Source organism: Oncorhynchus gorbuscha, linkage group LG01 (assembly GCF_021184085.1).
Source record: "Oncorhynchus gorbuscha isolate QuinsamMale2020 ecotype Even-year linkage group LG01, OgorEven_v1.0, whole genome shotgun sequence".
Taxonomy (NCBI): domain Eukaryota; kingdom Metazoa; phylum Chordata; class Actinopteri; order Salmoniformes; family Salmonidae; genus Oncorhynchus; species Oncorhynchus gorbuscha.
The window spans coordinates 111,514,957-111,529,240 of record NC_060173.1 but is presented as its reverse complement, the minus strand read 5'-3'; the positions used below and the strand labels follow the sequence as shown (position 1 = coordinate 111,529,240).

Here is a 14,284-nt window from a genome sequence, read left to right as displayed (position 1 = left end):
ATTTCTCCTGTCTTATCCGGTGTCCTGTGTGAATTTAAGTATGCTCTCTCTAATTCTCTCTTTTTTTCTACCTGGCATGATGACTCCTTGCTGTCCCCAGTCCACCTGGCCGTGCTGCTGCTCCAGTTTCAACTGTTCTGCCTGCGGCTATGGAACCCTGACCTGTTCACCGGACGTGCTATCTGTCCCAGACCTGCTGTTTTCAACTCTCTGGAGACAGCAGGAGCGGTAGAGATACTCTCAATGATCGGCTATGAAAAGCCAACAGACATTTACTCCTGAGGTGCTGACCTGTTGGACCCTCGACAACCACTGTGATTATTATTATTTGACCATACTCGTCATTTATGAACATTTTATCATCTTGACCATGTTCTGTTATAATCTCCAACCGGGACAGCCAGAAGAGGACTGGCCACCCCTCATAGCCTGGTTCCTCTCTAGGTTTCTTCCTAGGTGCTTCTACACCTGCATTGCTTGCTGTTTGGGGTTCATGCTGGGTTTCTGTACAGCACTTTGAGATATCAGCTGATGTAAGAAGGGCTATATAAATACATTTGATTTTATTTGAATACTTATGTAAATAAGTCATTTTTTGGTTTTATAAATGTGCAAACTGTTTTTGCTTTGTCATTATGGGGCATTGTGTTTAGATTGATGAGGAATTTTATTTATTTAATCCATTTTAGAATAAGGCTGTAATGTGACAAAATGTGAAAAAGTACAAGGGGTCTGAATACTTTCCGAATGCACTGTATGGTGTACCACTATTTCATACCACCAACTGACAATATATAGCCATCGGGGTTGATATTTGAAATTGGTCGATTCCCCATCAGGCTATACTGACTGCTCCCCCCATAGCTTTAAATAGCTCTACAAGTGCTGCTAACATGGATGAAACTTTTGATGGACTTTATGTTATTGTTACACTACTGTCAAGGTACCGTGTTGCCACTTCCTCGTACAGGCAGAGTGGTACTGTTAGAAGTAATCTTATTTCCATCCAACTCAGGCCTGTCAGTAGTTACACGAGGAACTGTCGCTCATCTAATATTACCTTGAATGCTCCATCTGATATGAGCTCTCGAAATAGTGGCCTAAGAATTATTCATTTGAATGCTAGAAGCTTGATCCAAAAGCTAGATTTGATTAAAATACTGGTCTCACAATCACATGTTGACATAATGATTAGATCTGAATCCTGGCTGTGTCTCTGTTCCAGACTCAGATGTTCTGTTAGCTGGGTCTAATGTCTACAGAGCAGACAGAGTGGGTAGAGGTGGAGGTATTTCAATGTATGTTAAATGCAACCTAGATGTCACTGTGACCATTTCAACTTCTGTTCTGAAACAGTATGAATACTTAGTTCTAAATGTGGTCCTTGGTCATAATGCACTATTAACGCTAGCGGGACTTTATCGCCCACCCTCAGCTCTGGTATCTGCTCTATGCAAATTGTTTGAGTTAATGTCTAATTATGCAAACTCTGACTTATTGATTATCGGAGATCTCAATCTTGACTGGCTAATGCCAGCATCGTTTAAATTAAAAGACATTTGTAACGAACTAAATCTTACTCAACTAATAACTATACCTACCCGTCCCAATCCAAAAGACCCCATCTACATTAATGGACCTTATCTTAACAAATACACCTCACAAGTACATAGCTTATGGGTTATTTGCGAATGACATCAGTGACCACTGCCCTACTGCATGTATCAGAGATACTAGGCTACCCTGCCACCACAGTGACCACTGCCCTACTGCATGTATCAGAGATACGAGGCTACCCTGCCACCACAGTGACCACTGCCCTACTGCATGTATCAGAGATACTAGGCTACCCTGCCACCACAGTGACCACTGCCCTACTGCATGTATCAGAGATACTAGGCTACCCTGCCACCACAGTGACCACTGCCCTACTGCATGTATCAGAGATACTAGGCTACCCTGCCACCACAGTGACCACTGCCCTATTGCATGTATCAGAGATACGAGGCTACCCTGCCACCACAGTGACCACTGCCCTACTGCATGTATCAGAGATACTAGGCTACCCTGCCACCACAGTGACCACTGCCCTACTGCATGTATCAGAGATACTAGGCTACCCTGCCACCACAGTGACCACTGCCCTACTGCATGTATCAGAGATACGAGGCTACCCTGCCACCACAGTGACCACTGCCCTACTGCATGTATCAGAGATACTAGGCTACCCTGCCACCACAGTGACCACTGCCCTACTGCATGTATCAGAGATACTAGGCTACCCTGCCACCACAGTGACCACTGCCCTACTGCATGTATCAGAGATACTAGGCTACCCTGCCACCACAGTGACCACTGCCCTACTGCATGTATCAGAGATACTAGGCTACCCTGCCACCACAGTGACCACTGCCCTACTGCATGTATCAGAGATACTAGGCTACCCTGCCACCACAGTGACCACTGTCCTACTGCATGTATCAGAGATACTAGGCTACCCTGCCACCACAGTGACCACTGCCCTACTGCATGTATCAGAGATACGAGGCTAAAAAAACCTGACCCCCGTATTATTCTAAAGAGAAACTATAAACACTTCTCAGAGCAAACCTTTATCCATGACCTTAATTATTCAGAGATTTTATCCGTAAACTGCATAATGTTTTAGTGTTCTCTTTCTTTTCATCAATTTTTACCTTTATGGCTGATCGCCCTGTTAAAGCGACTTAGGGTTAAAAAAAATCTAACTAATCCTTGGTTTTCCTGTTATTTGAAAATCCTTTTTCTGCAAAAGAATCGAGCATGGGCCTTGGCGAGGAAAACTGGTGCAACAGCTGATTGGCTGCTTTTTAGGCAATTGAGAAATAAATGGACTGGAGGAATAAAAAAGGCTAAATATAGGTATTTTCTTGATGCTCTGACAGAGTCTGCTGGTGATCCCGCTAAATTCTGGAAAACTGGAAACACATTGACTTCCCTGCCGAAGCAAATTACATCGGAATCTGGGATCATCAGTGACCGAACGGAAGTTTGTGATGTTTTTAATAAACATTTTATATCCGCTTTTTGAAAGACAAAATGGCCAACGTGATCCTGACCGGTCTATTGTTTCAGTCCCTCGGCCTTCAGCTGATGTGGAAAACAGTAAGCCGGTTTTTAATTTTCAAAAAGTCACAGAAGATGAGATCTTATCTGCACTATCTGCTATAGATTCTAAGAAATCATTAGGCGCTGACCATCTGGATCCATATTTACTCAAGTGTGCGGCACCTATTATTGCTGGTGTAGTGACGCATATCTTTAATCAAACATTTGTCGTAGGAAAGATTCCTAAATCTTGGAAAACAGCTTTTGTTTTACCATTCCTCAAGGGAGGTGATGGTAGTGAATTGGATAATTATCGGTTCATCTCGAAGCTCTCCTGTTTGGCTAAACTTCTAGAGTCACTGGTGAAAAGGCAACTACAATCTTTTTTAACTGTTAACAATACTCTTCATAGTAATCAATCTGGCTTCAGACCTAAACACAGTACTATTACGGCCACTGTACGTGTTGTAAAGGATATTACTAATGCCCTAGATCTAAAGATAGATCTATCTAAAGCTTTTGACACTGTAGACCATGCAATACTTTTGGGTAGCTGTCGTCAATAGGACTGGGATTTGATTCCTGTTGTTGGTTTCATGAATATCTAAAGGATAGAAGTCAGGCTGTTAGAGTAGACGGCATCCAGTTGGAGCCATTGGAGTTGGTTAAAGGGGTCCCACAAGGTTCTATACTTGGTCCATTACTGTTCACCCTCTACATAAACAATATCGGTGATGAGATAAGAAAGTGTCAAATTCATTTATATGCTGATGACACGGTCATGTAGTCTATTGCTTCAACGGCTCACCAAGCATGATCACTTTTGGAGACATATTTTAAGATATTACAAGGATCTTTTATACAGCTGAAACTTGTTTTCAATGCAAAGAAAACATTTAAAGATTTTTAACAAAAACATTGGTTGAAAATACACTTGCACTTACGAGCTTCGATAGTTCTTGAATTAATCAGGTCTCTGCATATACATACTTAGGGATATGGTTGAATGATAAACTGTCTTTTAAAATGCATTTTGACAAACTTTGTAAACGGCTAAAAATCAAGCTCGGCTTCCTCTATAGAAACAGGACATGCTTGTCCTCTACAAATAGGATACAAATTGTACAAGCTACTTTTATGTCTGTTATAGATTATGGTGGTATTTTTTACATGCACGCTACGGCATCAACACTTAAATCGTTGGATGCTACTTATCATTGCGCACTTAGGTTGATTACGGGTGCTAGCTACAGAACTTACCACTGTGTTTCATATCAAAATGTGGGTTGGACTTCGTTGTCCGTGAGACGAGAACAACATGCTCTCCTGTTTGTCTATAAAGCACTTCTGAATAAGCTACCTTCTTATTTATCATCACTCATCAATATTTGATTTAGAATTCCTAAAACCAGGTCTCAAGCATGGATTACACTTGAGGCCCATGCGGTTTCCATAGATTTGGGTATGGCTGCCTTTTCCTGTTACACTCCTTGCCTCTGGAATAGCCTGCAGACTAAACATAATCTTGACTCTTGTCTCCCTGTCGCTCATTTTAAATATTTATTGGTGGATTTTTATTTTTGCATTGTTTGTAACTGTTTCGGGCAATGCAAGTTCTCGTGCTGTTAGGGGAATAACCTGTTAGGGGAATAATGTGTTAGGGGAATAACCTTTGTGTAAATGTGTCTGCTACTGTATTTTTGCTGTATTTTTTTGTGTTATCTGTGATCGTTTTTTGTTGTTGTCTTGTGTAGTTTCTTAATCATTGTACCTAAACTATATGTGTAAACATGTATACGCAGGGGCCAGCTGTAAAAGAGACCTTGGTCTCAGTCTGTGTTCCTTGTTGAAATAAAAGTATAATAATAATAATAATAGTCCTACACCTACAATACATTAAGTACAATAGTATCAGTCATTATACCCATAAAACCTAGCGGTAAACCTCGGAAATGGTTCTAATATTTGTTTCAACATTAATTTTTGCGTCTGGGATTTTATAACTATTTCATATAAACTGTGTTTCATATTGGCTTAACATGGCACGACATTTTGATAACCGCGCAAATCTCTCAGACATGGTAAATTGTATCAATATATTCACGTGTGAATTACCTCCCAAAATTAAATGCCAATGGGACTCTCATAAAGAACTACACATCTTGTCGCAAAGTATGACGTCAAACCCTCAAGTCACAGTTCTCCACGCAAAACTCCTCGACAAAGTAGCCGAGCAAGAAACAGATATTACAGGCGTTTTAGTTTCTCGTGTGTATATCGCTTGCTACCTTGACGTCTTTAAATTACTATAATGTATTAAGTTACCCTCTGCCTTTGTAGATAACTAGGTCTCTCCGTCGACTAGAAGCAAGGATGGTTCTGTGCTATGTAACGTTACCGGATTGTAACCACTACTCCAATAAGCACATGTACATGTTATCGTTTTCCAACCTCAGAGGCATCGCTATAGAGCTGTGTGATAAGGTAAGCCCAGTTTGCTATATGCTAACAATCACATTTGGTTAGGTCAAAGATCTGTGGTAAACTAGGTGCTTATGAAGCTGATGTGTAACGCATGTTGCCTTTATTTACAAGTACAAAGAACCAGCATAATGGACTTTTGTGGACTTTTTATTAGCCAGTCTTTAGTGAGCTAGCCAGCTACTTTTCCAAATGTGAACATGCTAGCTAGCGTTAGCCCACCAGTGAAAGGATATTTAGCTAGCTAATTAACTTTAATTCACGGTTCGTGTGGTCTCACTTTGCTTGGTAACATGGCAAGGATAGTTGGTTAGCATGTCACCACTTAGAAGTCTGACACTAATTTAAATGTGAGTTAATGTTAACTAATTATCTAGCTAATGTCGCCGGGTGGGCTAGCTAGTTGGGCACTTTGGTTGCTAGTTAGTCACATTAGCTAAAGTTGGCTGGCTAGCTCACAAAGCACTTGTGGACTCAATGTTTTCCCCATATAAAACACAGAAATGTTACCTTTTTATTGACAAGGTCTTTAGTGACCTAGCCAGCTAGTTAACGTTAAGCCGGCTCCGTAGATAGTTGGCTAGTTAGCACTGAGTTCACCGTTCGTGTAGTCAGACTTCACTAACGTTAGCTAGCTAGTAAGTCCAATATGTAGAGTGAGGCGCCTTGGTTGGCTAGTTAGCTGCATTAGCTGAAGCTAGCTAGCTCACAAAGCACTTGTGGGCTCAATGTTGTCCTCATACAAAACATAGACACGGTTTTGTTCCACAAGTGCATCTGTTGTAACGTTACATGATTAATCAAACGACCTGTAAAGTCAGTAAGAAATGTCTGCAGGGATGGAAATTGATCTAGCCGCAGGCTAGTACTTCTCATACGGGACTAGTAGACAATATGCCAAATTAGCCTTACACGGCAGTGACATTTTTCCTTCACAAACATCGCATGCCACAGATTTAGGACCTGAATGTAGAAATCGTGGTCTGCTAGCCAGTACCCAATATCCTTGTTAAATCCCTAATTGCTGTTCAACTTTCAGACGATCCCCATATAACTGTTGGTCATCAATGACCTTAAGACTGAGGGTTTTAACTTTCCTCTTGAGAATTACAATCAGAAGTACAGTCTTTTAGCTCATTGCAATACTTCACCTCTTCGGGGACAATAGCAACCTAGACTGCCCTGATCTAGTTGAGCATTCCAGATGATTCCTCCATTCTAGCAGAAATGTTTCATCCACATAGTAGGATTTTAGATGTGCACATAGACCAAAGTCCAGTCTTTTTGATAGTTTTCTACCGTCAAGTATGTGGGTTATGGCATTTTAATATAATGTTACCATTATTTTTTAGTAATTAACTTGGCTAGTAAAATTAACTTATTTGTTTTGTCTTTCAGATGGACGGACCGGAAACCCAGTGACAACACTCAAGTCTGTAACTGCCATTTTCCAGTGGGAAAGAGATGGCGCTGTATTTACCAGAGTAGGTAGTTCATCCATCATGGTGAATGAGGAAGATCCAGACGGTGTATTGGGAAACAACAACAGACAAATAGGATTGAGTGGTGAGTGCAATAAACAAGGCTTTTTTTCTCTCCAGATAAAGATGATGATACAGCATTGGAAAGATACCTACCACTGACCAGATGTCTCTTTGTTTTCCAGTCCAACAGGAGTGAATCCCTCAGGCTATCCGGTGCATGGACATCCTGCGGCAGTGTGATCCGGTTGTGGAGACGACAGCAGATTGAGCCTGTGGACAGACAGGTCAGTAACTCATAAAATATACAATATTGTGTAAAACATTTAGAATTATAATGGATCCCCATTAGCTGCTGCCAAAGCAGCAGGTACTCTTCCTGGGGTCCAGTGAAATTTAATGCAGTTTAAAAAGATTACAATACATTCAGATTTCCCACACTGTGCCCCCTCAGGCCCCTACTCCACCACTACCACACGTCTACAGTACTAAATCCATGTGTATGCATAGTGCATATGTTATCGTGTGTATGCATGTGTATGCGCCAATGTTTGTGTTGACTCAGTCATTGAATCTGTAGATGCATCAACATTTGGACTTTGTCCCCTTTTCCTGGTGTTGTGGAACATCATGCGCTCACCATGAGAAGCAGTGCATGATCAACACCAGCCTCAGCAAGGAGATGTGACACGGGGCACATCAGGCACTCACCATGAGAAGCAGTGCATGATCAACACCAGCCTCAGCAAGGAGATGTGACACGTGGAACATCAGGCGCTCACCATGAGAAGCAGTGCATGATCAACACCAGCCTCAGCAAGGAGATGTGACACGTGGAACATCAGGCGCTCACCATGAGAAGCAGTGCATGATCAACACCAGCCTCAGCAAGGAGATGTGACACGTGGAACATCAGGCGCTCACCATGAGAAGCAGTGCATGATCAACACCAGCCTCAGCAAGGAGATCTTGTCACAGCTGTTGGAGGAGGACCAAGGTGCAACGTGGTGAGCGTACATATTCTTTATTATTATGACGTCGACAATATACACTACAAAACAAACCATAAAGCTTATGTGCCCTAAACAAAGTCAACTTCCCACAAAGAAAGGAGGGGAAAAAGTAATACCTAAGTATGATTCCCAATCAGAGACAACGATAGACAGCTGTCCCTGATTGAGAGCCATACATGGCCAAAACATAGAAACACCAAATCATAGAAAACGAAACATAGAATGCCCACCCCAGTTCACACCCATACCAAACCAAATAGAGACATTAAAAGGCTCTCTACGGTCAGGGCGTGACAGATCTGCTGGAAGTGATGTACTCTCTCACTCTGGGGGGTAAGACATAATTTAAACATCACAGATAAAAAAGAAATCCCACTGTGCCCATGATAAAATTCAATGTGAGTTCTGAATGAAACTGAGGAGGTGCAGCACTAGAGCTGGGCGGTATATCGTGTTTTACTATATACCGGTATTAATTCAGGACCGTTATTTTTTTTTCATTTTTTTCCCCGTCATTACCACTGCTCCATCATTGCTGTCGTCAACCTCCCTCTCCTCATGGTGTACCGGTTGGGAATGGTGTGCTATCCAACGGTTTCCTGCTGCTCCACCGACAATGGCACACCAGCCAGGATGCCTACATGCCCCAGGTGCCCTTGTTTTTTAAACAATATCAGGCACAGACAGGGATGACGGGGAGGGTAGCGATAGTTCTGGCTCAGGTTCAACAAGACATACCATTCCATTGAACCTGCCCCGGTGATGGTTCCTTACCCACTAACGATCTCGTGACAGACGGTTGTAGTCTTTGGCCAGGTAAAGTTCCATTGACTGCACCTGGTTGGGCACGGCTGGCTTCCTCCATTCCCATTCTACATCCGTATGGCCGATATTGTGAACTGCTAAAAAGGCTGCATGGCTCCACTTTTGAGCTCCATGGAGCCATTCGTATGTGGTAGAGAGAATGATTGATTACATTATAGCTGTAGTATATATATTTACATTTACAACTTGGGATTTTATTATTTAACATACCCAATCATTTAATGGGAAGGATCCTATAAATCAAGACTGAATGCATGTATCACTGAATAACTAAATACTGTGTCTTTGAAGATTTCTCTCTGGTAAATTACAATACAGACTGGATGTCTAAACTAAGTCTAAACTAAGTACATATATATTTTAGATTCATTCTCATCAATGGCAACATTCTAGAACTGAGTTTTCATTCATCGAAGTCTGTTATCCAGGGTGATCTGGTTAATGATTATATCATTGTGCTTCCACACCTGCATTGCTTGCTGTTTGGGGTTTTAGGCTGGGTTTCTGTACAGTACTTTGAGATATCAGCTGATGTACGAAGGGCTATATAAATACATTTGATTTAATCATTGGCTCTTTGTAGAATGTTGACAGCTGTATAGAACACACTGTTTATAAGTTGCTCAAACTTAACTTAATAGCTACACTCACTGACACAAGAAACGTCATCCCTCATGTTGGCCCTGATCAAACCGGTAAACTGCACTTCTGCACTTTGTCCTTTATTTAAACAGGGAATCACATTGAGATTAAAAATCTACTTTTTACAAGAGAGTCCTGTACACATTACAATAAAACCATACATGTGTATAAAACAATATAATTCACAATTAACAAAAATAATAAAAGCAAACACATTCAACTACATAGGATCTCAATCAATATTGTAAACTGTCTGAGTGACACCAGCACATCTCACTGTAGTGAACTCTGCTGATTGTTCCACAAATTGGGCAAAAAACAAAATGCGGGTTTTCCTAAATCTGTGGAAACGAGGGATCTCTAATGTTATCCATTCCTGTGAACGAGTTTGGTAACTTATGATTCTAGACTTAATTAATACATTTGCATATAGAGGGAGTTTTGTCAGATTGCTTTGTAAATAAATAAGAGAATGCAGCTCTCTTCTTACAGAGGTCCATCCCACGTTTTATATACGGACTACAATGATGAGTCCTAAAATTGTCCCCTGTGATAAAACGTTTTGCTGAATGGTAGACTGCGTCCCGATGGATTTTAAACAGAGGTTGCCGCATGCATGTTAACAATATCACCAAAAATCCAATAGAGGGAGAAGCGTTTCTTGAACAACCTTTCTCCTGTTTTTAATACTAAGGCATGATTTATTTCTATATACAAAAAAAAAGTCCTGGATCTTTCTTAGCTTCTTAGGATAACATGTCATCATTAGGATAACTTGTCATCAAGCCAGGCACCCAGGTACTTATATTGAGAAACAAGCTCCATTTATAGCGCACATATGCAGGTCAACATTTTGTGACCAAGAGAACAGCATGAGCTTGTTTTTACTTTTATTTAACACTAATTTTAAGATCTGTAAGTGATTTCTGAATTGATTTCAAAGTCATGCTGAAGTTCACGAATGACCTGCTGCACAGAGGCGCGGCACAGGAATACAAAATTGTCATCTGCTTGTCATTAATATACAAAGTGCACAACAGACTGTGGTCTTCCACACAGTCTTGAAGACCATATGGCCATACTTACTGGTCTTCTCCCCTTTAAATGCCATAAGGTCTGACATGGACACCATTGTCAACATACTTTACAAACAATTATCTAGGCTAAGTAAAACAACCATTTTTTTTTTTTGGCCGAGCTAAGACAGCGAAATGGAACGTAAGAGGTTAATGGATTGGACACAGACCTACTGTGCAGACAATTATCTAGACTAAATAAAACAATGCTTTAAAAAAAATGTATTTACTGCGCTAATTAGCTAGCTAAAGTAGTCAGTTGCTAGCTAAGACAGAAAAGGGACAAGAATTTCACAAATTGGACACAGGTCTCAGTGTCAGCTAAAGATGTCATGCAGAAATTTGTCTTTGTTGCTAATTTAGCATTAATACTTTTTTTTGGAGTAAATTGAGGCAAATTTACTGATACAACTCACCTGGTCTGACAATTACATGGTTATCAAAATTTTTTTTTTTTTATTTTTTTTTAATTTTACCTTTATTTAACCAGGCAGTTAAGAACAGATTCTTATTTTCAATGGGAAAATAGAGGCCTGGGAACAGTGGGTTAACTGCCTGTTCAGGGGCAGAACGACAGATTTGTACCTTGTCAGCTCGGGGGTTTGAACTCACAACCTTCCGGTTACTAGTCCAACGCTCTAACCACTAGGCTACGCTGCCGCCCCGAGCTGACAAGGTACAAAAAAAAATGTTGTGCCAGACCTCTTATATGAAGTAGTTCTAAAAATCTAAGATGCAAAAATGTATTATGAATAAAATTGTAGGAACGGTTACTGGGTTTTACCGCTATTTCATACCACCAACTAACCCTACACCTACAGTCAAAAGTTTGGACACACCTACTCATTCAAAAGGTTTTTCTATTGTTAGTTCCCAGATATGCTAAGCACTTGTTGGCTGCTTGTCCTTCACTCTGCGGTCCAACTCATCCCAAACCATCTCAGTTGGGTTTTAAGTTGTGTGATTTGTGGACGCCAGGTCATCTGATGCAGCGCTCTAACACTCTCCTCCTGGTCAAATAGCCTTTATACAGCCTGGGGGTGTGTTTTGGGTTATTGTCCTGTTGAAAAACAAATGAGCGTCCGACGAAGTGCAAACCAGATGGGATGGCGTATCGCTGTAGAATGCTGTGATAGCCATGCTGGTTAAGCGTGCCTTGCATTCTGAATTAATCAGTGTCACCAGCAAAGCATACCATCACACCTCTTTCCATGCCCCTGTATATTTATTTTTTATTTAACCTTTTATTTAACTAGGCAAGTCAGTTCAGAACGAATTCTTATTTACAATGATGGCCTCCTTACTGTTGTTTTGTTGCTCTTTAATATTTTTTACATTTTCAGTTTATTTGAGTAAATACTTAAAACCTCTCTGGGATAGGCGGGACGCAAATGTCCGACGTGGCCAATTGCCAGGGAAAATACAGAGCACCAAATACAATACTATAAAATTCAAGCTTTCATTAAATCACACATGTAAGATACCAAATTAAAGCCACACTCGTTGTGAATCCAGCCAACATGTCAGATTTCAAAAAGGCTTTTCAGCGAAAGCTGACGCACAATTGGCCCAGTGTTGTCTGGGTTAACTAACTTTCCTAGTTAACTTTAAGGTAAAAAAATTGTTTTTAAATAATAATACAAAAAATGCATCAGGACACCCTCAGTTCAACCTTCCCCTTAACAAATCCACCTTGCACTGGTCAAGAATCCTGCATGAAAAGATTTTGTCTAGCCTGTTATTAAACAAATTCTACTAATCACCTTTTGAGTGTGGGCAGTATTATTATGCATACTAGATGGACTGGTTACCTTATTCTATGCTTCAAAAGTTCCATTCATGAGTCTAGGAGAAAACGTGTAGGCCTAGACGATGCTGTTGGTTCATTGATTGTGCAGGGTGGCTATGCCTACAATTTATAGTGGATTTGACTTTGAATAGACTCGTAATATGGATTATACTTTTTCATAGGCTGACACATTACCTTTTGCTACAGAATATCTCACCACCATACATTTCCATATTTTCTTCTCTCTCCTTCATTCCTTTCCCCAGTGCACAGAGAGAGGTTCTGGCAACAGTTTAATGAAATATTTTTTGTTGTGAAAACATGTTACTATCAATGTTCTTGCACAGAGTTCACTAGCTTTACCAAATTATGCACTAGGTAAATTCAGAAGCGGGGTTGCAGAGCCCATGGAATACAGAGTTAGGGCAGAATATCAACTCTTATCTTCACATTACCACGACCTTATCAGCTCTCAAAAACCTAAAGTGAAGACTGGGGGTCAGTCTGATGAACCAAACTACCCATTAATCCCCTCCATGTAGTCTAATTCTCCACACACACACACAATCAATACGATATCTATTGTATACTGAGTATATCATGTAGAATTACAAGTAATATTCCTTAACTGATTGAACAGTAATGTGAATTTCACATATGCCCTTTTTGGCTTTGAACCTCACCTGCTGTCACGTATAGGCAGGTGAGGAAGGAGACTTTTTAATAACAATGATGAAAGGCAAAAGAACAAAACAGGAGAAGCGTACTGAACATGAAAACAAACCAATAGTGCCTGGCGATTGCGGGCTAAATAAATGAAAGCTAATCAAGGTGATGAAGTCCAGGTGTGTGTAATGATGGTTGCCAGGACCGGTGGTTAGTAGACCCAGCAATGTTGAAGGCGGGAGCGGGAGAAGGTGTGACATTTTTTTTTATATATATGTACTGTTTTGTCTTTCACTGCATGCTCCTCAAATAGTGGCCTCCTTTCACTATTCAAGTGCATATGGATGAGATGTCTTTATTCCCCTGCCCCTATTTCTGACCGATGTGTCATTCTAAATCTAAACTAATTTGACATATTAGACTGAGGCAAGCAACACAGCTCAAGCTTTTTCCCCCTTTTTTCCCCCCTACTTTCTCAAATCCTCAATAACCTATAGTTGCATCATGCAGCCCATAGGTTTTGATTTCTAAGACATTCTAACTAAAGTTGCCAAATAACTCTTAAGTCTAGCGTATAGGACCTGTTTCAAAGTATCCCTTTTACGCTCAACATAGCCAATTGCTCCGGAATGGGAAAAATATCCTTTCTATTGTATTCAGCTAAGTTCAATTACATTCTTCTTACTATAAAATAATGCCACGGGACTTATAAGCATATCTTGTCTGCTAAATGAACAAGCTTAGAGCCTGTGGCATGGCGCACAGACAGATGACATACAGTAGGCAAACTCCTATTCTGTTCTTTCTTTATTGTGAGGGTGTATATTAAATTGATTTATTCAACTTTTTTAAAGTGTATGCTCCAGCAGTTTGTATGGGTTTGGCCAGGTTAGGGTGTCATTGTAAATAAGAATTTATTTTATTTTTACATCTTTATTTAACTAGGCAAGTCAGTTAAGAACAAAAATCTTATTTTCAATGACGGCCTGGGAACAGTGGGTTAACTGCCTGTTCAGGGGCAGAACGACAGGTTTGTACCTTGTCCGCTCGGGATATGAACTTTCAACCTTTCGGTTACTAGTCCAACGCTCTAGCCACTAGGCTACCCTTAACTGACTTGCCTATTTATATAAAATGCATCGAGGCCTAGAGATGCTAAATGTGTTAATATTAACGGTCAATTACTGTGAGACCAGCAGTCTTTGGCATGACAACTGGCTGACA

At 40.6% G+C, this 14,284-nt stretch overlaps 1 long non-coding RNA gene across 2 annotated transcripts; it reads left to right on the top strand.

Annotated features, from left to right (window-relative positions):
* Positions 1-5,285: 5,285 nt before the first annotated feature.
* Positions 5,286-9,453, top strand: LOC123993131. Of its 2 annotated transcripts, none has more exons than XR_006831463.1 (5): positions 5,286-5,571; positions 6,967-7,134; positions 7,235-7,336; positions 7,699-8,056; positions 8,691-9,453. It is a non-coding gene; the product is annotated as an uncharacterized LOC123993131 (long non-coding RNA). The 2 variants fall into 2 exon arrangements; XR_006831436.1 differs by having other exon boundaries at positions 7,630-8,056.
* Positions 9,454-14,284: the final 4,831 nt, after the last annotated feature.